At 33.9% G+C, this 11,519-nt stretch overlaps 1 protein-coding gene across 9 annotated transcripts in view; it reads right to left on the reverse strand.

The window, feature by feature from the left end:
• LOC121298217 (forkhead box protein P1-like) overlaps positions 1–11,519 on the reverse strand; it is a 157,453-nt gene that overhangs the window by 38,470 nt on the left and 107,464 nt on the right. Inside the window, exon 1 of one of the 9 annotated variants that reach the window (XM_041225195.1) lies at positions 5,960–6,071. The exons of the other annotated variants lie outside the window; for them this stretch is intronic. The gene's annotated coding sequence lies outside the window, so the exon portion shown is untranslated. Of the gene's footprint in view, positions 1–5,959; positions 6,072–11,519 lie in introns of those variants that run through there. 9 annotated transcript variants of the gene reach the window in all.

The raw sequence follows: 11,519 nt of genomic DNA on the forward strand, positions 1-11,519 counted from the left end.
TCGTCAAAAGAATAACTGTATACACTCAAATAGATGGGCTTCCTTTATTAAATTACTGTAATCTTTTAACTTCTGTAGCTCTATGCAATTTCTAGGATATGTGTGCATTTCCTCAGAGTTATAAAAGTACAGTACATTCAAAGGTCTTTTTGCTGATAAATAACCAGTAGACATGTACATATTCAATTATAATTTAAAACAACTTTGTAGTACTTTATAAAAGGCAAATACTGATAATATACAGAGGATGAGCCGAGCACAAATACGTCTTGATGAATAATAAAATGGATTGCTGCTTATGCTTGATGTATTTGCATAAGCAAATAATGCTAAAAAGATAAAACCCACTGCAGCTATATATATTCTGGGATCAATAAGCTACTAACAGCCAAACGAACAAGATGGGCCGAATGGCCTCCTCTCATTTGTAAACTGTTTAAAAATTATAACCAGAATTAATGTACAAAAAACCTCTGCTAAAAGTCTTCGCAAATAAAAACATTGTCCTTATTCTAACATCTTCCACTGATTGCTGTAAACTGAACAAAACAATCCTGTACACCTGTATCTATTGTATTTAACAATATTCATAATTTAATATATAACGGGTGTTATGTAAAACCACGTACTGTAAAAGCAGCATAAAGGGGGGTAGATAATGAAAAAAAAAGAATAATTGGAAATGAACCATTTACTGTACGCTGTTTTGCGTAACACATTTGTTGACCTAGTAATTGCTTTTTTCCCCTATGTAGGTGGAGTGGGTAAAGCATATACTGTTCACAACTGCAACAATGTTGACTTTCTGTTAAGAAAAAACTTAGAGCGTGATGTTTTTTAAGGTTAAAAAACTAAACAAAAAAAACACTAGATTTTGTCAACTGTTAGTGCAAATAATAGTACATTGCACAGAAGCCATACAGATATGTATCCTGTAGACAGACATTCTATACAGATTATTTATACATCGCCACCTTCAAGTTTGCGTCACAGCTAAGTATAAGGATGTAAATTAGATTATAATGAGAAAACACCAGCCGCTCTTCCGACGATGGTGAAATTCACAGAATCGCGCTTAATGAAGACACACTCCAACCAATGTGCTCTCCAAAAGCTGAAGGTCAAAGCACATTGAAAAAGGCAAAGGCAACATCAAGGTAAACAGGCACCTCTGAATGAAACCTTCCTTCAGAGTGCTGTGGCAATTAGAGTAATTGTGCAAAGAGCAGAATAGTAACAGAAATTCATCTGCCAGCGTTGGAACAGGTTAGAGGAGAAATCGAATTCTAATGCATGCTTCCTCGTGTCAGCTTGTTTTGTCAAGACATCAAATAGAATTGAGAAGTACAAAATAACAAGCCCTTGAGAAATCAGAGAAGCCAACCTTTTTGATGTTGTTGGTTTACCTTGTTCAGAGCTATCTGAATAATGACTTTTTTTTTTCCTTTAATAGGGGATGATAAAGGATGAAAATGTCTTACAATTAGAATTGCATGGCACATCAGATGTTAAACCTGAGCAAAGAAAATACAGCCTATATATTTAGTCCTGAACAATTACAGCAAATTTCACTCTGGAGCTCCATTCATTATGCAGATACATATCATTTTTTTCCATTGCTTTTTGTGTAAATTGTACCAAGAGAATATATTTAATAATCATGCTGCCTTATTTTGTAATCTAAAAAAGAAACCCATATTGTTCAGTACATTTAAATGTACAAATACATTATAACCTGGTGCAGATAACATAACTGCTTCACAGCCTACACTATCTTTTAAAAACTAGACTTCTCAGCTGCTCAGAACATATGAGCTTTTAATGTACGATATTTCTCCATTAAAAGATCTTACCAGTTGGAGCTTTGCATATTTTTTCAAGCCTTCGGTGACATGTGCTGCAAAATTAACACTGTACTGTTTTGAGCAGGCAATAAAAAGATATCTTGAAGTGGTCTCTTCATTGATCTGCCTTTACTGTATTGAGAATGGCCTTCTATTGTAAAATACAAGTCCATTTGAAAAGGTTTATAGTTAAGACAAACAGGATAATCAATGCCCTATTTTCTTAAATTTACAAAATATGTTTATAGGGGAACTCAAGAGCTTGACAGCAACTGTAAAAATAAAACTCACATGGCATTTTAATTAACTTTAAAACCACAAACAAACAATTTCCAGTAAAGCGGAGTCTGTTTTCTATAAAACAAACAAACTACTACCAGAACTAACCAAGCCTTTCAGCTAACAATAACAAATGTACCCGTGGTGTCAGAACTTTCCCACACTCTCAACGGTGCTACTGCAGGTGTTTAGAATGCTTCAGGTCTACAGGAAAGAACTCATTTCATCTCCGTGTTCACATGTAGACAAATAGTTTATGCCCCAAACAGAAACTAATGAAGTGAAAATCCTCAGTATTTTTGGTTTATCTTTTTTCTTTGTGTGTGTGTGTGTGTGTATTATATAGTCCAAAACGACACCAAATGTATCTTATGCATTAAAAAAAAAAATTTAAAAAAAAAAAAGACTGTTGCTTTATCTAACCCTTCTCATTTTATGTTTAACAATTAATTTATAATTAGGAGGAACCTGTCTAGGTGTGTAACAAAGGCTTTTTGTCTCCTATGCTCCTCTTTTTTTAATTTATTTATTTATTTATTTTTTGGTGACAATTTAGTAATGGCAATATCCTTTTTTTCTTTAATCCATAACAGGCCCGTTCACTAAAACATTACAAGTCAAGATTTACATCTGACACAAAATGATAAATCTTGCTTGCTGTTGTCAGTTTGATTGCAAAAATGGACCATGTGGGGACTGCCCAGTCTGTAGAATGTCGGTGTTCTTGTGTACTGTTGTAAAACCATTGCATTAGCATCACCAAAGCGGTGCGATAAATAATTACAGAAGCTGCAGTGCTCCAAGTAGTACAGATCTCGAGCAAACTGCAGTATTGTACGCTGCTTCACCCTTGGTATTATTTCACACAATCCACTGCTTTCCAGGCAATGCTGTCTTGGCAGGCTTTCATGGCATGGATGAATGATCAATATTGCTAAAGGTGGTGCATTTTTGGGAGGCTCTCTTGAACTTAATTTTCATGGAAACAGCCACACCTTTCATATTTTGACAGACACTGAAAGCTTTATAGGTTGAGAACATGGCAGAAATATGAGTAATGAGATTTAAGCCAATATAATGCATCTTATCCAAAACTGCATTACCTCCAACACACACACACACACACACACACACACACACACACAAAAAAGACTTCCTATTCTGCTGGCTGATGATTTATGGTTTACCAGCTCAGCAAGGTTACGCAACACTGCTCGTCTTCAGATGCATTATTTGAGTCAAGTTGAGATTTAATTAAGATCACAGCCTCTAAAAGCCCCGTCAAATGAAAATTTACAAAAGACAATGCCTTAACACATCTTCATGCAGATTGTTTCCATTCTGCGCACAGGAACACAAAGCTAATCCTTGTTTCCATGACGGCAGACATGAGTACACAAATGCTGTTTTCTTTTAATGCTTGTGTTGTTGCCTTTTGTGAGTTATAAAACCAAGCAATTGAATAACAACAACAACAACAATAAATAATAATAATAATAATAATAATAATAATAATAATAATAATAATAATAATAATAATAATAATAAGCAGCTATCTGATGGAACTGAATTACAGTATGGGAAATGGTTCAGTTAATAAAAGCAGCAGACACTGCAGTAAATACATCAACAGATATAAAAAACAATAATTAAATACATAAACAAATAAATACATACATAAATAAATAAATGAATGAAGCTATGATAAGTTATTTGATACCATAATTTCCAGACAGGTAAATGCTGACTGCTTAAACGTTAACCTGATTTTGTTTTAACTTTTTCTGTTTGTTTGTATACTAATCTGGCCTAATCCTGTATTATAAATGTATTTCTATAGCCTTTTGACAATCTGTAGATCTGTCTCGGGTCAACCATCAAATACAAAACATGTATAAAAGTGTAACCCGAACTACATTCTTTCATTTTATAGCACATTGTGGTGTTCATCAGCCTTTCACATGTGTTAAACAGATGCTATTAGGTCTTGTTCCTAATCTGCATTTTTAATTATTTCCTTCTCATTACATAAGGCTGTGGTTGCCACTGTTTGGATAATTCAATGTATCATATACCACAAATCGACAGATAACTTGTGTACTGGCCTACACTTTGGAAACTTAACTACAGGAGAGCGCAATAAACATGTGCAGTTTTGTCACTTGTTTGCTAGGTATGATTCAAGTTTTTCAGAAAAAAAAATGGCTGGTTTCCATTGCAATACTGAATCATACATTTTGTTTACTGCAAAACATCTACAATTAGTAAAAGATATTCCAGGAACACATGCACCCTACAGATGTACTATTCCTCAGTATCAATGTAATATCTGGTTGCCTATGTCATGGTTTAGAAACGACAGGTGCTACCAGCCTCTTCTCTTGACAGGCCACTGCACAAATAACTGCCTTGCCTGAAAGGGCTAATGCACTACTAATGAACAATAAATCAACTTTGATTATAAACTGTCAGACAAATCAGTTCTCACTTCAGCTCTCTCACATTAAAGTCAAAGCCAGCTGTAGCGTACTGCAGTACACAGTGATTCTGTTTAGGTTATATTGGGTTAAAAGCTGATGTTGTTTGTTAAAGCACTTTTATATGGTTGGCATTTTTCTAAACGTTGCAAAGACGTGTGTGTGTGTGTGTGTGTGTGTGTGTGTGTGTGTGTCTGTACTATTCGCCAAGGAATCCCCTTATAATATACTCTGAAAAATTCAACAACCAGAACTGTTTTAAGCATGTTCAGAATTAAAATTGAACCCTTTTTTTCACAAAATGTCAACAATTAGCAAATGTATTTTAAATTAAAACAACTGTCTTTTCATAAAGGCCCTCAAGTCTTTAAAATGTCAACAAGCCAACTAGCACCTAAGCGATTGTTTTAAGGGTTAAACATAGTGGCAAAAAGGAAGTTCATGCACAGTGTTCCAGCCCCTAACAACCATTTCCTGAGGTTTCCCATAACAGGAAAATCTTCATATTTGCATCTAAAATAATTCAGTGTTGACATCTAAGATACCTACATTTAGACTGAATAACAATACCTTTGCTGGTGTAACCACATTCTCTGTCAAAAACATCTCTCTCACTCTCTTAATTTTACATGACAGACTGACTAGCAAACAAATTCAACAAATCACCTTCCTGCCATTTACACTTGGCGTGAATGATTTAATTTGTCTCCATTTTAGTAAAGTCTAGCAAATATAGACAGCTGGTGCTGAAAAACAATCTAAACAGAGTAAACACTGCCTCAGCCCATGAGATCTGTATAGTTGAAGGGAAAAACACATTTTTCCCCCTCAGTATTTTAAATAAATTAAAAAAACTGAGCGACACAACAAAGCTAACATTAGACAAATAAATTACATCTTATTTTTTTATATTTCCTAATTTAATCTTAAATTGTCATGTATTTCTTGTCCCAGGACAAACCATGTGTATTTAACCCAATTCAATAAATAATCAATCAAAAACCTTTTTGTGAACATTACAGTTTCTTCCAAACTCAATAAAAATACATCATGAAAAACAAAATAAAAAGAAAGTATCAAACAAATCTATTTAAAAAACAACAAACACATTCCCACCGGTAAGTAAACAACACACTTATTTTTTCTCAGTTTTACAGGTCAAGAAAAAGGCTAAAGTGAGCTAAATTGTCCTTTTAAACTGTTCTGCCTGACTAACCTTTTAAACGACTGATAAAAATTAACCAATAAAATGCCACACAAAGGATATATATAGCCTTGTTTCTTTTCCAGGACAAATTAAATTGTCAAGTTTTATACAAGAAAGGTACCAAAACTGCAGAATCAATCATATTGACAAACCTGACAAACTCCATTTAGCTGGCACCATAAACAGACTGCTGGGCCATGAAGCTCTAATAAGCCTTGCTGTAGCGTCTTTAGCTTCCTCAGGATACAGACAGATTGCACGCGCAAGGGTGCTCCCGGGCTGACAAGATGCAAAACTATCCAATCAACCACGCCCTTCTCCACCAATCACAACGAGCTCCTAAACATAATCAATTCAAATGTCCCACACAATAGGCCTCCTCTTTCCAGTGACTGCAGGTGAAATAATGCCTTTGTGTGGGGCCCTTGAAAGAAACTACAGTTGATTGCAGTTAACCCTTTGACCCACAGAGCTTGTGACTGTGCTACTGAAACAATGGGAGGCAGAGAAAAAAATATCCCCTTAATTAAAACAACAGATAAGTAAATACTCTGTTTAACCCACGGAAAATAAAATGAATCACTCTTATCTGTTTCTATTGTTCTGCTAAAGGGATGTGTTGCAAGAGAAACTATTATAAGTTTGTGGAACAAAGTCTGGAGGAAATCTAATGTAGGATCAGAGAGGATTAAACTGTCATTTATTTCTCTTTAGAAAAATAAATGGTTTACAAATATTCCTGTGTTATATGTTCATGGGTTAAATGCATTGTTTTCCAGTGACATTACATGATTTTGTATGTGTATTAAAATGGAAACTAAGAATTGAATTTTGGATTGAGGAAAGAATTGATGGATTGACTGTTTAGCGGCTTTTAGCATAAATTAATAAACAAATAAAATGAAAACAACTAATTTGGTTATCAGGAAGCAATCTGAAATTTTTAAAACAGGATTTAAATTAAAATCTTGATTTAATATTAATATATATAAAAAAAAGTACTACTTTTTTTTGTTTGTTTTCGTAAACTGCTTTACATTTGAATTTCAATGTAGATCACGTTGGAAGAGTATCCTCTAGAATCTGCTTCTCATATATAGATATAGAGTAATATATATATATATCATATATATCTATATATATTATAAACACCTCACCCTGCCCTCTACTGGTGGATTCTGCATAACAAAAGGTTAGAGTTAAGAATACAAATTGATAAGGCAATGTGACATATATTGAATGAATTACTATATTGTAGGACTGAAACTTATTATGAATACGAAAAATACCTTTGTTTTGTAAAAATCTCTCTCTCTCTCTCTCTCTCTCTCTCTCTCTCTCTCTCTCTCTCTCTATATATATATATATATATATATATATTTATATATGACACACACAGTATATTCTATGAAGCGAAACAGTACCTTCAACAGCTTTCTTTATTTTGTTTTAGCTCATTGAACTGTACAAGTTTTTAGAAAAGATGAAATGTGCTGTTCCAATAAATACTGAAATTCTGTACCTTTTACTGTCTAAAATGTAGAAGCCTTTAGAAGATATTTGGTGCAAAAGTCACGTTTACTGTAATTACAACATGTTATATAATATATGCCACCTTTACTTGAGATAGAGCATACTCTTTTTAGTGCTGCTCACAAAAAAAAGGCTTCACTGCCAAACTATATATCTTTGCTTGTCTAGTAGAACAACATGTATTACTGTTGGGCATCTTGCCTCCTTTAACTCACTGTCTCATGGGGAGCATGTTGGCATATTTTCAATAAAACACCTTCTTAGCAGTAATGGGCCACTGTTCTCATTTCAATGGTCCCTCAGGCTTCATGATATATTTAGCAGGCATAAGTTCAAGTTTTTTTTTTTTTTTTTTTTTTTTTTTTCTGGCATTTCTGTATAGATGCTATAGATCCAAGAGGAATCTATTTTCTCTTCAAGCGGTACTCTCCTATGTAGCATACATTTTGGCTTTTTAAATATTTTTTTCTTAATTCCAAAATCATGTTGTACAGTGTTTCGCTAATTTGCAGATTATAACACCTCAACAAAACTGCTATACAAAGTGTGTATTTGCTACATGTATTTACAAAAAAAAAAACCCTGTGATTTATAACCAATTCATTTTTTATATGTTTTAAACACAGTTTATGGCAAAGCTGCATACCTACATTTAGTATACGAAACTAACTCAATCTTAGGAATGTCCAAGTTCTTTGGAGATGAAAAGAAAATGCACGGTTCATCACACTAGTACTTGGTATTCAAGTGTATACACAACCCTAATTTAACAAAAAGTCAAACAGTGCTAGGAACAGGTGTGTACTCTATAGCAAACAATAAACACAGGCTTCTACACAGATGGCTAACTCACAGAACAATAGACATCTTTTCACAGCGGATCTGCTTCAGTGATTCCATAACAGTAGCTTTTAACCACATTTAGAGGGGTGGCATCTATGACCCACCTTCCAATCTCTCAACCACAAACCCCGACATTCCATCAAATGCAAGCTAGAAGAAAATACTGCAACTTGTTGTCTGCAAGCTACCCCCCACCGATCCCAACCTTTTGTTTTTACAAACATTCTTTCATGCTTGAAATCAAATGTGGTTTTTCACTGTGTCCCGTCTGTGACTGTCGGGGCAAGTATTCCTCTTCTTGCATCACCATGTAAAGCAACATGAAGAATATTTAACTAACCAAAAGTTTCCTGTTGAAAAATGCCAACATATCTTGAAATGTGTTATGTTTGCTTCTTATGAAGACTTCTGTGGTTTTACAAGTTAGTCAAAACAGGATACTTTTTACTTTTAAATTCATTAAATCCAGCACTAAACCAATCTTCACGAGTTTTATTTGCAACCAGAAAATTGTAGGTGGGGGAATTCCATAGTTTATTTTTCAACTTCTCTTTATGAATATCATAACATGCTATATTTAGATAGTAAATTCTTAGAACATTTGAATAACGTGGGGAAACAAATGTGAATAATGCACTGTTACAAGCCGTTTACTCTGCAAAGCTTACAGCCCTGTTAAATACAACTAAATAAATTACCTACTGAAGAGATTTTGCTCACTTTCATTCTTTTAAGCTGCTATACCTATTTAACAAGGATAGATCCTTTCAATACTATGATGACATCATTTTGGAATTTAAATAAAGCTGTGTGCCACAGATAGCGTACTAATGTGTGGTAATAAAGCACCCTGCCTTTCATGATTTCACTGTTATTAGATTAATGCTTTCACCGATTTTTAAATATGGCATTTTCACTGGAAGTTAACTTTGCACTACATTTGCTTCAGTCTACAATATGAATATCAATTGACTATACTATAGTGTAATTTTGTCAACATCATGTAATACTAATTAGTAAACAAAAACGGTCAAAAATGGTGAATAATTGCCACAACTTGAAACATACATACAAAAGTCGATCGTAATAAAGTAATAGCAGCACCAGCACATTAAAACTGTTTTAATACATGGCTGTTCTTTTTCATTTTCCTTCCTTTTAGACAGTTCTGATTTGCAATCAGCCATAGTCTAAACCATAATCCAACATTGCCAATTAGGTTCTGTATTAACATCTGCTGTTAACCAGTACCTAGCATTTGTTAAATATGCACAGCACTACTTGATTACCCTGTTTGAAATGTTGCCAAAGCCTGAAAAATAATAGTTCAATTGAATGAGTTCTTTAATTTTGTGTTTTGATGACAGGCTTGATAGGTTACAGAATGAAGTGAATTAAAACAAACGTTACATTCCCCACCGAAATTACACATAGAAAAATACTACTCAACTGATTCGGTTAACTATGTAAAAACCTGTTCTTTAAATCAGCAAATCATCTCTTTTACAGAACTGTGTAAATAGAGGTTGATATAGGTTTTATATGCTTTTTACTTAGTGGCATACACTTCAAACTCTACTGGACCGCAAATTGCATCTTTTAAAACTTTATCTAATAGCACGGTGCTATCATGTTATGCTACTAGTCTGCAACACATTTGTCACCCAGCAAACTACAAGGAAAAAGAAAACAGCAGGGCAACAGATGTGTACCAAAACACGGCATTCTCTGAATGTGTAACAAAGAATGAAATTCTTAATGTTACGTGCTTGACAAAAGTATATATATCCAATATATAATACAAGGTTAAATAACCAAAAACAGCAGGTAAGCTGAACTGATGAAAACATGTTTTTGTTTTTTTTTGTCTATTTATTTATTTATTTACAATATGACAAGAAAAACAAACTGTATAAAATGTCCTGATCTTTAGTTAGACAACCATACTATGTCTGTGATATGCAGATAATACTTGTGGTATCACTCCTGAAGCAACAAAAGCAACCTTAACTGTAATGTGTTATCGTATCATACCTGTTTGCAAGGCAGTTATTAACAGCACACATTCACAGCATATATATATATATATATATATATATATATATATATATATATATATATATATATATATATATATTTTTAATTACTAGTGTTTTAAAATAGTTAAACATCATATACTTTATTAAGTAAAGAATAGCTATCAATCCAAGAGGCAAAAGCCTCTTTCTATTTTTGTGTTTTCATTTATTTATTTTCTTAAAAGAAACACAACATTAATTTTCACAGAGATTGAAAGCATTTGGTTTGAGTTTTAACACAATTAAAATTGGATGTGTAAATCAGACTCTCAGTGGAGGGCAGATTAAAACCGTGTGATTGTTTAAATCATGCTACTTATTTACAGCCCTAATTCCAGTGCAGTCCACACCTTGAGCACACATCTCATAAAGACTGCAGCAGCCTCATTGTCTTGCTATCTCAGCTGGCTTTCCTGTCTGAGCACTGTGCCAAGCAGGCTGGACTGCCCCCTCATTGTCACTTCTACAGTGTGCCGCTTGCACCAACTGCTGCTATTCTGGGCTTCAGGACATTTTCTAACCACTGGATGGGCTCCAGCACTGTGCACTAATGAGTTGCAGATTGGAGCACTTTGGTGTACATGTGTCAGGACAATGCCATGGTCTATAACAAAAACAGTAGTTTAAAAAACACAGCTAACTCCACACTGACAGAAACAGTGCCATCTGCACTCTGTCAGAAATTGCCATGTATCTGAACAAAAAAAAATAAAAGTTGAATTTTAATGATCACCAACTAACTCTGTATGGCAAATAGAAAGGATATCTTCCCTTGAGTTCTGAACACCCTCTCTGAAACCCCAGACAAATAAAGTTATTTAAACATTAAAAAAAAAAAAAAATCGTTGCTTTTATTTTTCTTGGTTTTACAAAAAAAGGGGTCTTAATATCTCAGTGATGTTCAGTAGTAGCATGGAGGACATACAGTATAAAGAGAGCTTTGAAAGGTCTAAAGCGGGATTCTTTGGTTTTGTTTTGCTTTATTTGCAGGTAAACTTAACTGCCTATGCTTGCAAGTACAATGCAGGAAACAAATGAGCAAATACTGGTTTGTTGAAGTCAACATCACAACAATAAAAGATTCTAGACTGTTCAGAGGAAATGTAATCTTACTTTAGGTGCTATGAAATTTCCGCAGCATTAAATTCAGATTTGGTTAGCTCATGAGCATATTCTAGAAAAAAAAATCCTGTTTCAGTGCGTTCACAAATAAACAATGACCTAAAAACAACTATACAGTACGTGCAATAAAAAAATC

The sequence above is a fragment of the Polyodon spathula genome, chromosome 23 (genome assembly GCF_017654505.1).
Source record: "Polyodon spathula isolate WHYD16114869_AA chromosome 23, ASM1765450v1, whole genome shotgun sequence".
NCBI classification, from domain to species: Eukaryota; Metazoa; Chordata; class Actinopteri; order Acipenseriformes; family Polyodontidae; genus Polyodon; species Polyodon spathula.